This window comes from the organism of the source record quoted next, unplaced genomic scaffold, assembly GCF_019419815.1.
Source record: "Pyrus x bretschneideri cultivar Hongxiangsu unplaced genomic scaffold, Pyrus_bretschneideri_v1 Contig99, whole genome shotgun sequence".
Lineage (NCBI taxonomy): Eukaryota > Viridiplantae > Streptophyta > Magnoliopsida > Rosales > Rosaceae > Pyrus > Pyrus x bretschneideri.
In genome coordinates this window covers 524,399-539,602 of record NW_025999841.1, presented here as the reverse complement: position 1 = coordinate 539,602, position 15,204 = coordinate 524,399, and the positions used below count along the sequence as shown (strand labels likewise).

Genomic DNA, 15,204 nt, shown 5'->3' with positions numbered 1-15,204 from the left:
AAGGGGGATTTAAGTTTATACGAAATTAAATTAAATGAACAAATTAAAACAGAATGTAAATATGGAATTGATGAAATGGAATGAATGGATGATAGAATAGCTAAGGGGTTCATCTCCATACATGTTACACTTGCATAATAAAAAGATTTCCAATTGCATTTCAACAAATCATTAATTCTCAACGCCCCGGGTCAATTAGGTCTGCTTAAATTAACCGTCAAGTTTTCCTTAAGTTAATGAATTGGATGGGTTAGCGCAACGCAATTCACAACATTCTCCAAAAGTCCTTTACGTGAAAAGCACAATAAAGATACAATCAAAAATCATTAAGCATCATGAAAACTTTAAGTGTTGACGAGGCATTCGTTACTATGGAATACGCATGAAACTTATGCCAAGAATTCATTTAACGCGATTGTTTATAAGCAACCTCCACTACTTGTGAATATAAGTTCGTAACTATTAGGTGAAACTCACTTATATTCTAGCGTCATATTCATGCATGAAAATTAAGTGTACACTCTCAATAAACATACATAAATAAGTTATCAATCAAACGGTTAAACAAATTGAACCACAACTTATGAAACGCAATTAGAAGTAATCAAATCAAAATGCAAGCATAAACATTTATTTCGAATCACCCCCTAGCTAAAGGGGGTTTTAGTTCCTCATTACGTTGAAATCAAAGAAACACCTAAACATTCCAACAACTCAAACTTGAATTGTATGAACGTTTAGGCACTCTTCTCTTCCATTCCTTATACGTACAAAACAAAGAGAATTAAAATGAAACATTGAAATCAAAGAATCACCTAAACATTCCAACAACTCAAACTTGAATTGTATGAACGTTTAGGTCCTCTTCTCTTCCTCGTTGTTGTAGCACAAGGTCTAAGGTGAGGTTTGGGGGATTATGGAAATGTGGAATGGAGTGAGGAGTGATGGAAATGGAAAGATGGTTTTGGATTCTAAGGGGACTCACGGCAAAGAGAAGGAATGGAAGTGTTTGTGGTGTGTTGTGTATGAAATGAGATGTGATTTTTGTGTATGAATGCATGGGTTTTTATAGGGGGAATGGGAGAATATGTGGGTGATTGTTTAAGAGTGAATGTGGTTGTTATGATTGAGAGTGCATGTGGATGAAATAATGATGGAAAAAGAGCTAGGTTGTTGGTGTGTGAATGCATGTGTTGAATTGGTGGTGCAATGATGAAAGAGTAAGTGCATGTGTGTGTGAATGGTGGTGCAATGATGAAGGAGTAAGTGCATGTGTGTGTATGTTTTGTTTGTTGGTTAAAGCTTGTGTTTGCATGTGAATGTTGTTTGTGTGAAGTGTGTGTGAATGTGCATGTGTTTTAAAGAATGAATGGTGGTATAATGATGAAGTGTGATGAGTGATAAGTGTATGATATGTTGAGTGATATGTTGAGTGGTAAGTGAATGATAAGATAAGTGATAAGTGAATGATATGTTGAGTGATAAATGAATGATATGTTGAGTGATAAGATAAGTGGTTATTGATATGTAGATGAATGAATGATATGATAAGTAATAAATGAATGATAAGTGGTTATTGATATGTAGATGAATGAATGATATGATAAGTAATAAATGAATGATAAGTGGTTATTGATATGTAGATGAATGAATGATATGATAAGTAATAAATGAAGGAGTGGAATGTTGGAATGTTATGCACGACTAAGGATATAGGAAAGGTTTAAATATCCTAAAACTAAAGGGAACAAGGTTCCAACACTTTGGTCTTCAATTAGGTTTTCAATTTCGTCCAACACTTTGGCTCCAAGCATAAGCTTTCCATCCTTAGCCCAAAAGTGCTCCAAACGTCTCCAAAATGCATCTTTTTGCTCCTTTAGCCCTTTTGGCCTATAAACACACGAAAATAGCTTAAAGTACTAAAATAACTAAAGAAACATAACGTAAATGCACGAGAACAAGCCATTTAAGTCGCATGAATATGCTCCTATCAAATACCCCCACACTTATCTTTTGCTAGTCCTCGAGCAAAACAAAACAAAAGAAACCAGAAACAAAACAAAACGAACAAGTAAAACACAACCTAAACCTTCCAACAAACGTCTCAGGGATTTCCAAAGCACATGACAAGTTAAAAATCATTATTCCCACAGATTTTAGCCATTATTACACTTAAGTACATTCTTAATCATAGTCACCACATACTAGTTCACAATTAAACATTTAAAACACATTTCGAATGCAGTAACATGCCTTAGAGAAATTGCTCAAATCCTTACAAGATATGCACTCGTTTTTCACACAGATTTTCTGACTACACACCCTACACTAGTTATATGTGAGAAGATTGATGTAAACATGTAGACGAACACTCACATATGTTATAACAAGGAAAGCATTTTCTGGATTTACGATAATGACATGAATATGATCTCATGAATGGAATGCTACTACTTAGAATGAGAACCAGTGATTCCATAAGCTCATATCAATTTCAAACTCCACATTATTGAACACATAACGATCAAGATAGAAGTCAAAGGGGTGTAACGGGGCTAAAGGTGTTGGCTAACAATGAAAGGTGAAGGATAAACAAACATTCTTAAAGCAATAGTGAGCAAAGTATTGAATTAGGTACTTAGAATTCCCTTAAGAACGCAGAAGTCAACTTTGAACACCCAAGGGAAAGTCACACAAAACTTAGGGCCATATTCAACTTTTTTGGACCCTTTCTTCAACCATCAACGCTCGTGAGTTCATTCTTACTTATTTTCACTCCTTTTTTTTTTTTTTCTTTTTTTTTTTTTTTTTTTTTTTTTTTTTCTTCTTTTTCTTTTGAATCTCAAAACATACATATAAACGTAAGAACAAACTTTTACTCCCCCACACTCATTTTCTTGCATAATGTACTCAAAAGGAATTCATTTTAGTCATGCTCACTATCAATTAAGAACAAGGGTGTGGACTGTCCTACACTAGGCTAGGTGAGGATAATGTGGGTAAACAAAGAATAAAGGCTAAACAAGGCTCAACGGGGGTAAAACTTACAACATATACGAAATATGGGAAGTAACGCTATTTGGCTATGGTGGCAACTACACAACTTCATCTTGATATATGTTATGCAATTCAATGTCATGCTTTGAATGAAATGGATATAAGTTCTAGCATTTAGTTCTATCATGATACAATTGCATTCTAAGTAGCAGCCAAGCAAGGAATAATGAGATCATGCAACAACTTTTAGAAAACAAAGAATCACAGAAAATAACTCTCCAAAGAAGGTAATGGCTCGAGTCTCACAGGGTTGTAGCGTTTGTTTGAGTTCCTTCCTTCAAGCATGTTACAAAAACGAATTTTTCTTTTATGATTGCATGTGAAGTCATACATTATAACCATAACTAAGCATAAACCAAGAGTAAATCAAACTTTTCTCTATGTTTAGTATCTTTCTTTCTTTTTCTTTTTTTTTATTTTTATTTTTTTTTATTTTATTTTTTTTTTTATTAACATAAATAAAATCAAACGGCATGGAATTTATCTTTGAATGGGCGGTGATACTTGAAATGATCCGGTAATAGTTTAAATTCCAGATTGGGTGCCTGAATCATTAACCACATGTTAGTATAAAAGAAAATTGAAATTCGGGGAGGCGGCTTACCTGTGTGCTCCAAAATGAACTCCAGAATAAACACCCCTTCGAAAGTTATGACTTGTCCCGTGTCATAAAATCCAACTTCCTTGGGAATTGTGGTTTCAAATTTGTCCTCTTTGATGCCTTCTACATCTTCTCCAGCCACTACCTTCTCTTGAATCATTCTTCTTGGTGTACAAAGTCCTTTGAAGAATTCAACACCATCTAAAACTTGCTGTGTTGCACCAAGAATTGGAATAACATTTTGCACCTTTGGGAAGGCTTCCACGATGTCCTTTTTACTCTCTTCTTGGTTGGGAATCAAAAACCTACTAGGAAAAGGGACATTGGGTGGAATAACATCAGAATAACATGGAATTGGGACGTCCTTACTGGTGGTGGGTGGTTTAGAGGGCTTAGGGGGCTGCGGCAAGGGTTGTTCTACCCTTGCCGTGTGCATGTCTTCTTCCTCCTCCTCAATTAGCAGCTCTTCATCCACTTCTAGGCTATGTTTGGACATTTTTAGGTCAGCTCCAACCTCCATAGCACTTCCCAAAGTGATAGCATTATGGATTTCAAAATCTTCCTTCAAGTTTTCAATAGTTGAGTTGGAAAGTTCACTTTGCTCTTGAATTTGTTTCATGAACTCCATAATCTGCCCAAATTGCTCGTCCAATTTACCCAACTTCTTGTCTTGATTTTGTTCGTCCTGCGTCAAAGAGGTTAGTAATTGAAAATTTTTATCATTATCCATGGACATACTTGAACTTGATTGGAAATGTTGTGGGGGAGGTTGTGGTGGCTGCATAGGTGTTGTATTGAACTCCTCATATGGTTGCCAATATGCTTCTTGTTGAGCCTCCTTGGCTTGATTTTGTGACCCCTGCGCCAAAGAATTTATTTCATTAAGAATTTGAATATAATCTACTGGCGAACTTGAATTTAATTGAGCATATTGCATATGAAGTTGTGGTGGCTGCATAGGTCTTGAATAGAACTCCTCATATGGTTGCCAATATGCTTCACGTTGAACTTGTTGATCTTCCCACCATATAGAGTTTGAATGATCCCTCCAATCTCTTTGTGGACATTGATTGGCTTGAAATCCTTGCCTATATGAAGCACCAAATGTAGGGACACTCTGCATTGTGGTCCTTTCGGCATACGGCGACAATTTAGAAGTAAGATTTGCCAATTGAGCTTGAATGCTAGCAAAATCCATATCTTACTTCTCTAGTACCTAAAATCAAAGAAAGAGAACTAAATCAAAAATCAAAAGTAACAACAAACAAAGAAAACAACACTAAGTTAGAAACTAAAACGAAAACAACTAAACCAAAAAAAAGAAAAGAACCAAGGGATTAGCAAAGTTGCTAATCCCCGGCAACGGCGCCAAAATTTGATGCGAGATTTATACGCACACAAATTAAACCCTCTTTTTATCAATTGTAGTATATGTATAAGTAGGGATCGTTCTGGACCGGGGATTAGGAGGGAATGCAAATCTCTTGAAAACTGACTCAAAAACGTAAAATAAAGTTTAAAACACTAAACTAGACTCAAAGAATGCAAAATTAAAGTTTAAAACACTAAGACAAACCAAAAACTCAAAATGCTTTAAAAAAAAAACACAAACTAAAATGATTTCTAACTAAATTGACATTAAAGTAAAGGGGGATTTAAGTTTATACGAAATTAAATTAAATGAACAAATTAAAACAGAATGTAAATATGGAATTGATGAAATGGAATGAATGGATGATAGAATAGCTAAGGGGTTCATCTCCATACATGTTACACTTGCATAATAAAAAGATTTCCAATTGCATTTCAACAAATCATTAATTCTCAACGCCCCGGGTCAATTAGGTCCGCTTAAATTAACCGTCAAGTTTTCCTTAAGTTAATGAATTGGATGGGTTAGCGCAACGCAATTCACAACATTCTCCAAAAGTCCTTTACGTGAAAAGCACAATAAAGATACAATCAAAAATCATTAAGCATCATGAAAACTTTAAGTGTTGACGAGGCATTCGTTACTATGGAATACGCATGAAACTTATGCCAAGAATTCATTTAACGCGATTGTTTATAAGCAACCTCCACTACTTGTGAATATAAGTTCGTAACTATTAGGTGAAACTCACTTACATTCTAGCGTCATATTCATGCATGAAAATTAAGTGTACACTCTCAATAAACATACATAAATAAGTTATCAATCAAACGGTTAAACAAATTGAACCACAACTTATGAAACGCAATTAGAAGTAATCAAATCAAAATGCAAGCATAAACATTTATTTCGAATCACCCCCTAGCTAAAGGGGGTTTTAGTTCCTCATTACGTTGAAATCAAAGAAACACCTAAACATTCCAACAACTCAAACTTGAATTGTATGAACGTTTAGGCACTCTTCTCTTCCATTCCTTATACGTACAAAACAAAGAGAATTAAAATGAAACATTGAAATCAAAGAATCACCTAAACATTCCAACAACTCAAACTTGAATTGTATGAACGTTTAGGTCCTCTTCTCTTCCTCGTTGTTGTAGCACAAGGTCTAAGGTGAGGTTTGGGGGATTATGGAAATGTGGAATGGAGTGAGGAGTGATGGAAATGGAAAGATGGTTTTGGATTCTAAGGGGACTCACGGCAAAGAGAAGGAATGGAAGTGTTTGTGGTGTGTTGTGTATGAAATGAGATGTGATTTTTGTGTATGAATGCATGGGTTTTTATAGGGGGAATGGGAGAATATGTGGGTGATTGTTTAAGAGTGAATGTGGTTGTTATGATTGAGAGTGCATGTGGATGAAATAATGATGGAAAAAGAGCTAGGTTGTTGGTGTGTGAATGCATGTGTTGAATTGGTGGTGCAATGATGAAAGAGTAAGTGCATGTGCGTGTGAATGGTGGTGCAATGATGAAAGAGTAAGTGCATGTGTGTGTGAATGGTGAATGGTGGTGCAATGATGAAAGAATAAGTGCATGTGTGTGTGAATGGTGGTAGCTAGGGTGAATTATGATGAATGCATGTGGAATAAAGATGGAGAAGGTGGTGTAATGATGAAGGAGTAAGTGCATGTGTGTGTGAATGGTGAATGGTGGTGCAATGATGAAAGAATAAGTGCATGTGTGTGTGAATGGTGGTAGCTAGGGTGAATTATGATGAATGCATGTGGAATAAAGATGGAGAAGGTGGTGTAATGATGAAGGAGTAAGTGCATGTGTGTGTATGTTTTGTTTGTTGGTTAAAGCTTGTGTTTGCATGTGAATGTTGTTTGTGTGAAGTGTGTGTGAATGTGCATGTGTTTTAAAGAATGAATGGTGGTATAATGATGAAGTGTGATGAGTGATAAGTGTATGATATGTTGAGTGATATGTTGAGTGGTAAGTGAATGATAAGATAAGTGATAAGTGAATGATATGTTGAGTGATAAATGAATGATATGTTGAGTGATAAGATAAGTGGTTATTGATATGTAGATGAATGAATGATATGATAAGTAATAAATGAATGATAAGTGGTTATTGATATGTAGATGAATGAATGATATGATAAGTAATAAATGAATGATAAGTGGTTATTGATATGTAGATGAATGAATGATATGATAAGTAATAAATGAAGGAGTGGAATGTTGGAATGTTATGCACGACTAAGGATATAGGAAAGGTTTAAATATCCTAAAACTAAAGGGAACAAGGTTCCAACACTTTGGTCTTCAATTAGGTTTTCAATTTCGTCCAACACTTTGGCTCCAAGCATAAGCTTTCCATCCTTAGCCCAAAAGTGCTCCAAACGTCTCCAAAATGCATCTTTTTGCTCCTTTAGCCCTTTTGGCCTACAAACACACGAAAATAGCTTAAAGTACTAAAATAACTAAAGAAACATAACGTAAATGCACGAGAACAAGCCATTTAAGTCGCATGAATATGCTCCTATCAACAAACACACAAAAACGACTCAAAACACTTTTTTTAGGCTCTTTCAAAACATGTTTTTCAAATTTTTATGTGATTTTCGGAGTTATAAAAACAAAACATACTAAAACACTCTAAAACAACTTAAAAACACCTTAAAACAGTAAGAAACAACATTTGAAGTTATGGGTGATAAAATCCCACGAATTTGCATCAAATAAACTTAGTTACCCCCCCCCCCCCCCCCCCACACTTAAATCAAACATTGTCCTCAATGTTTTAAGCATAGATTCACACAAAACATAAGTAAACACACAAAAAGCAACTAAACATACTAAACATGGCAGAATGTAACTAACAAAGAGAAGAGTTTAAGGACGCAAATCTGGTTATGGAGTGTAAATTCCATCTTCTCCTTGGTAATTGCATTGAGGCTTTGATCCAACACTTGGGCTCCAAGCATAAGCTATCCATCCTTAGCCCAATAGTGCTCCAAAACACTCCACAATGCATCCTTTCGTCAAACACGTCTTATTATCCTGAAAACACACAAAAGAAGCATAAAGGACTAAAATAACTAAAGAAACATAACGTAAATGTATGAGAACAAGCCATTTAAGTCGCACGAATATGCTCCTATCAGAAAACGAAAGTGAAATTGGAGGAGGTGGCTTACCTGTGTGCTCCGACATGAACTCAAGAATAAGCACCCCTTCGAAAGTTGTAGGACTAGGAAATTCAGCCAAATTTGGTGTTTTGAGAGTTATGACTTGTCCCGTGTCATAAAATCCAGTTTCTTTGGGAATTGTTCTCTCAAGTATATCCTCTTTGATAAATTCTAGACATTCCCCAGCCACTTCTTGCTCTTAATTCTTTGAAAAGGTTTCGAAGATGCCTTTCTCACGATTTTCTTCCTTGGATTGCATGATCCTGCAAGGAATAGGGACATTTGGTGGAATGGGGTCAAGACAAATTGAATTGGGGCTTACCTTGGTTGTAGTGGACAACATAGAGGGTATGTGGGGCTGCGACAAGGGTGGTTCTTCCCTTGCGGTGGCGCAGTAGCTGTTCATCCATGTTTTGGCTTAGTTTGGACGTCTTGGGTTCATCTCCAACCTCCATGCCACTTTCCAAGGTGATAGCTTCAGCAATTTCAACAGTTGAGTCGGATAGTTCACTTTGTTCTTGCATTTGCCCCATGAATTCTGCGATCTTTCCCATTTGATTCTTCAATTCATTCATCACTTGGGCTTGATTTTGTAATTCCTGCGTCAAATAAGTTAGTACATTAAGAATTTGAGCACAATCTATTGACGAACTTGAATTCGGTTAGAATTGTTGCAGGTCAGACTGTGGTGGCTGTATAGGCGTTGTATAGAACTACTCATATGGCTGCCAATATTCTCCTTGTTGAGCCTCCTTGGCTTGATTTTGCGAGCCTTGCACCAAAGAAACTAATTCATCAAGAATTTGATCACAATCTAATAACGAACCTGAGTTTGGTTGGGCATATTGTATATGAGGTTGTGGTGGCTGCACAAGTCTTGAATAGAACTTTTCCTATAGCTGCCAATATCCTTCGTGTTGAACTTGTTGAGATTCCCACCACATAGAGTTCGAATGATCACTCCAATCTGAATTGTACATGTTGGAAAACAAATTGTTCCCTGATTGATTATGATCTTTATAACCCCAGGAATTGACGTTCTCCCAACCTCTTTGTGGACGTTGATTTGCTTGATATTCTTGCCTATAAGAAGTACCAAATGTAGGGACACTTTGCAATGTGGACCCATCGGCATACTGTGACAACTAAGAAGTAAGATTCGCTATTTGAGCTTGAAGATTAACAATTGCCATGTCTTGCTTCTCTAGTACCTGAAATCAAGGAAATAAAACTAAATCAAATATGAAAAGAAAAATAAACAAACAAACAGAGGGATTAGCAATTTTACTAATCCCTTGGCAATGGCGCCAAAATTTGGTGTGATATATTCTAACACTCAAATTAAACCCTATAATTGTAGTATGTGTAAGTAGGGATCGTTCTAGGCCGGGGATTAGAAGGGATGCTAATCTACTCAAATTAAACTCTAAAACACAAAACTAGACTAAAAAATAGAAAACTAGACTCTTATGACTCAAAACAAACTAAACAAACTCAAAACAGCACAAAATAATCAAATAGACTCAAACTAGACAATAAAGGATCATTTGGACGAAAATTACTTTTAACTTGACTCAAAACACTTAAAAACACAAGTTTGGACAGATTCTAACTAATTTGACACAACAAAGTAAAGGGGGATTGGATTTTGGACGAAATTAAGGTAAAAACAAATAGATTTTAAAGACTCTAAACAACTTGGACGAAATTGGGTGAAATATGGGTGAATGGCTAGCTAGAGGGTTCATCTCCACACATGACACATGCATACAAATCGATTTCCAGTTATTATTCCTTTAAACCATGAATGACAATGCCCTATATTAATCGTGAAAAACACAAATTAACTTTCAGATTTTCCTAAATTCATTGAATTGGATGGAATATGCATCGACAACCAAATTATTCTTATCAAGTTCCCTACATGAATAGCATAATAGAGATACAATCAAAGATCATTAAGCTTTGTGAAAATCATAAGCATTGACATGACATTTGTAACTATGAACTGCATGATACTCCTACCATGGATTTACTTAACACGATTATGACTAGCAACCTCCACTGCTTATAAATATAAGTTCATAACTATTAGGTGAAATTCCCTTATATTCTAGCATCAAATTCATGCATGCAAACTAGGTGTGCACCCTTAATCAACATACAAGAATAAGTTATCAATCAAACAAATAAGCAAATCGCATTCATGTTTTACGAAACAATAACTGGAAGAAATCAATTCATATCACATATGTATATTCATGGCTTTGAATCCATCTCTAGCTAAAACGAGTTTAGCTCCTCATGTTCGCACTTGAACAAAGATAAATTAAACATTGAAAGCAAAAGATAGAATACATCTAGGACGTTCCAGCAATCCAAACTTGAATGTGATGGCACAGCTAAAGTTCTCCTCTCCTTTCTCCTTGCAAAGTTGTGCCACTAGAGGGAATTTTCTGAATTTAGGCTTTTGAGGTGTGGTGGATGGTGTGGTGTGAAATTGTGGTAGAGGGTGGTGTCTTATGAGTGCTGCGGCATCATGTATTTATAGGGAGAAGGGAAGGCACAAAATTGGGTTGAAAAAGAGGGGAATTAGGACTCCAAATCACCAAAGAACAAGGACACTTTCAATCAGATTCTAGGGAGGACAAGGAATGGTTGTTGTGGTAGATTCTAGAACTTCTAGAAGGGTTACATGTGGCATAAACTTAGGGCATGAAAATAGGGCTTCTAGAACCTGATATTTAGGTGATTTAATGTGAAAATGAATCCTCTTTGCAGCTGGAATTAAGGTACGAAAAGATTAGGATAGGATAAGATAAGATAAGGTTGGATAAGGTTTGGATAAGATAAGGTTGTTTGGATAATGTTCCATGTTTCTTACTCTTTCCTTATCTTCTTTGTCTTGAATTTGTTTCTCCAAATTTGTAGCATGTTCCTAGCCTCTTTTGATCTTCAAATTCGTCCATCCACCTTGCTCCATGCATGTGCAATCCATTCCAAGCCCAAAACTGCTCTAAAATGCTCCAAATTGCACCTTCTTGCCAACTTTGTCATATAAACCTACCAACATACAAAAATAGCTTAAATCACTATAATAAATAGCAACTAACTATCTAAATGCAAGAAAACAAGCTAACTAAGTCGCATAAATATACTCCTATCAAATGTCTCCAGAATGTCTTTTTCAGCCTCCTCTTTCTTAGATTGCATAAACTTGCTAGGAAAGGGCATATTTAATGGAATAGAACTAAAAAAATTCAAATTTGGACTTACCTTGGTGGTTTGGGACGGTTTTGAGGCCTGAGAGGGCTGCGGCAAGGATTGGTCTTCCCTTGTCATGGCCTTTGGTTGCTATTCTTTTTCTTGCAACAGCTCTTCATCCTGGTTAAGGCCTTGTTTGGATGGTTTTGTGTGATTTCCAAGCTCATTGGGACTTCTCAATGTAATGGCCTTGGCGGTTTCAATGCCTCCCTTTAGATTCACAACGGTTGAACTAGGAAGTTTACCTTGTTCACGAAACTACCCAAGGAACTCTGAGATCTGCCCTATTTGCTTCTTCATGTCACTCATCTCCTTGTCCTTGTTCGCTATTCTATTATTTTGATTTTGTAATCCCTACGATACAGAAGTTAGTAATTGAATAGCTTGATCATTATCAAATAGCGAACCTGAGTTTGGTTGAGCAGTTTGTGATTGAGCTTGAGATTGTGCGAATGGCCTTTGATATATCCCAGGGGGTGGATGTCGAAATCCTCCTTGTTGTTGAAGTTGTTGAGGCTCCCTCCACTTGAAATTTGGGTGATCTCTCTATCCCGGATTGTATGTATTTGAGTATGCATCATTCCTTTACTGATTTTGACCTTGATAACCTATGGCATTGGCGCTTTCCCATCCTCCATTCTCTATCAATTGGGGACACTGATCATTGAGGTGCCCTTGCATAGAGCACACGCCACACACACTTGGTGTAATTCCTTGCACTTTGCATTGTTCGGCAACCTGAGATACAAGCATAGTGAGGTTAGCTAATTGAGATTGAATTTCAGCTATTGAACTTACCTCATGGACCTGCTACCGTGGGATGCCTCTTTGCCTAACACCTTCGTATTGTTGTTCATTCAAGGCTCGGTTTGCAATTAAGATCTTGGTAGCCACCAGTGTTTTGTCAACCAAAGCACTGATAGAAGCATATTTAGGCGACTTACTTAGCTTGTTTTCGTGCATCTATGTTGTTAATTCATAGTTGTTTTAGTAGTTTAAGCCATTTTCGTGTGTTTTTAGGTTCATATGGCTAAGGAAGAAAAAAGATGCATTTTGGAGCATTTTGGAGCAAAATTGGGCTTGGAATGGATAGCATATGCTTGGAGCCAAAGTGTTGGACGAATTTGAAAGCCTTGTATGCACTTTGGACATAAAACAAAGGGCCTAGCCCAATCAAACAATCCTTTGAGCCATGCAAAACCTCTAGCCCAATCAACAACCCTTAGCCACATGCATTCACACACACATGCACTTACTCTTTCATCATTGCACCACCATTCACACACACATGCACTTACTCTTTCATCATTGCACCACCAATTCAACACATGCATTTCCACCTTCCTACTTCATCATTTCAACCACATATTCACCCACATGCACTCTAATCATTCAACACATGCATTCACACACCAACAACCTAGCTCTTTTTCCATCATTATTTCATCCACATGCACTCTCAATCATAACAACCACATTCACTCTTAAACAATCACCCACTTATTCTCCCATTCCCCCTATAAAAACCCATGCATTCATACACAAAAAACACATCTCATTTTCATACACAAGACACCACAAACACATCCAATCTTTCCCTTTTGCCGCAAATCCCCTTCCATTTCTACACAATCTCTTCTCGGCTTCATTCCATTCCATACACTCTCCCATTCGCAGAAACCATTCAACCTTAGCCGCTCCACCTTCATTTACAACACACTTGGAGCACCAACACCGAAGGCAACTCTTAAGGGATTTCGACATCAGTTTTGCTTCAAGGGTTCTTTCTTCTTAATCCTATGTTCACTCATGTTATATATTTTTATGTCAAACCTTTTGTAAACATGAAGTGTAACTAATCTCTCTCTAGGGATTCGATGTAGCCTTGCAAGATTGCTATGTAGTTAATTCAGAATTCTCATTTAATCTATCTATTTCTTGTTTCATTCTCCGATTTAATTGTGACTTAGGGTGTTGATTTTAATGCTTGATCATCATTTGAATTAACCACAGGTTGTTTAGCCAAGATTAAAGCACACATCATGCATAATCTTGGTGGATATGTGAATGAATGAAGGGAATGTTTTGCAAACATCCTGCCAAGTGTTCCCTTTGGTTTTGTGAAAGTTTCTTGTGCACTACATATTCTTGATTAGGAGCCAAAGTTGCACATCACAATTAGGCTCATGATTAGAGACATTTGATCAAATCCACACATCATATGGTTGATCATATCTAAGTGAAACAAACTCAAGAAATAGGTAGATGGATGAGTATAATCTGATTCAACAAGCATGGCCTTGGGTTAGCAATGGTAAAATCGAATCCCTAGCTTCATCTCCATTGGTACTATCTCATTTTATTAGCTGTTGATTCATTCATTTTGTGTTTACTTCATTTCTTTATGCTTTCAAGGTACAACAACAAATCTGCCTACATTGATTAGTTTTATTTCTCTAGTAAAGAGTTCTTGCAAAACAAGTGATTATATAGGTCCAATTAGTCCCTGTGGATTCGACACCCTTACTTGTGCCATTATACTAAACATATTCTAGCATGAAGAAGGAAAACATCAATCAAAATGGCGCCGTTGCCGGGGACTGATTTCAGTCCCTTATAATTGCTTGTTTTGATATTAAACCTTGTTCTTTTCATTTTAAGTAGATTTCTGATTTTTATTCAAACTTGTTTTATCTTGTTTCAGGTAGTATATGTCAAATAGACTTGCTGAATTAGGCCAAAGAATTGAACGGTTAAAGGGCAACACTTTGGAAAGCTTTGTGCCAACAAGTTCCTCCATTGTCTGTGAAGAAGAGGAAGGGAAACCGTCTAGTCCAATAAGTGAAGGATCTGAGCACTTTAATTGGGAAAGAGAAGAAGAGATGGCGGGCAACCAAGATGATCTTCGAGCTTTGGAGGATTTTGCTCAACCAATCATACCAAATTCACCTTCATGCATCTTGCTGCCCACAGAAGCTAGAAACTATGATCTTAAATCTTCACATTTCCATATGTTTCCTTCTTTTTATGGCTTACCTAATGAAGATCCTTTAGCTCATATTAAAGAATTTTACAATGTTGTGAGTGGGTTACCTTTACAGGGAGTAAGTGAAGCAAATCTGAGGATGAGAGTGTTCCCTTACACCTTGAAAGATAAGGCCAAGGGTTGGTTAATGACTCTAGTACCTGGTTCACTCACCACATGGGATGCCGTGGCTAAGAAGTTTTTGGAAAAGTTCTTTTCCACTCAAAAGACAGCCACATTAAGGGGACAAATCTTCAACTTCAAACAAGATGATGGAGAACCTTTCAATAAGTGTTGGGAGCGCTTTAAAGGCCTTTTGTTGCAATGTCCACACCATGGGTTACCTCTTCACTTACAAATGCAAATTTTCTATGATGGACTAACCCAAACATGTCAATCAACTGTTGATAATGCAGTAGGTGGAGCTTTGAAGAAAAAGAATGCTCAAGAGTCATATAACATTTATGAGATGTTGGGATCTAATGCTCAACACAAAGATGTAAGGGGTAAGAGAGTTGGAGTATATGAAACAAGCTCTAATCATGATCTTTCTTTGCAGGTAGCTAACCTAGAAAAGAAGCTTGAATCCGTGCTCAACATGGTGCCAAAAGCAAGTGAAGTGTGTGCCATTTGCAACATACCAAGCCACCTTACTCATCAATGTCCATCTAGGGAGGCTTACCCCGAGT

The 15,204-nt window shown here is 36.7% G+C and overlaps 1 pseudogene; it reads right to left on the bottom strand.

The window, feature by feature from the left end:
• Positions 1–14,746: 14,746 nt before the first annotated feature.
• Positions 14,747–14,857, bottom strand: LOC125473816 (annotated as a pseudogene).
• Between the last annotated feature and the right edge of the window lie 347 nt (positions 14,858–15,204).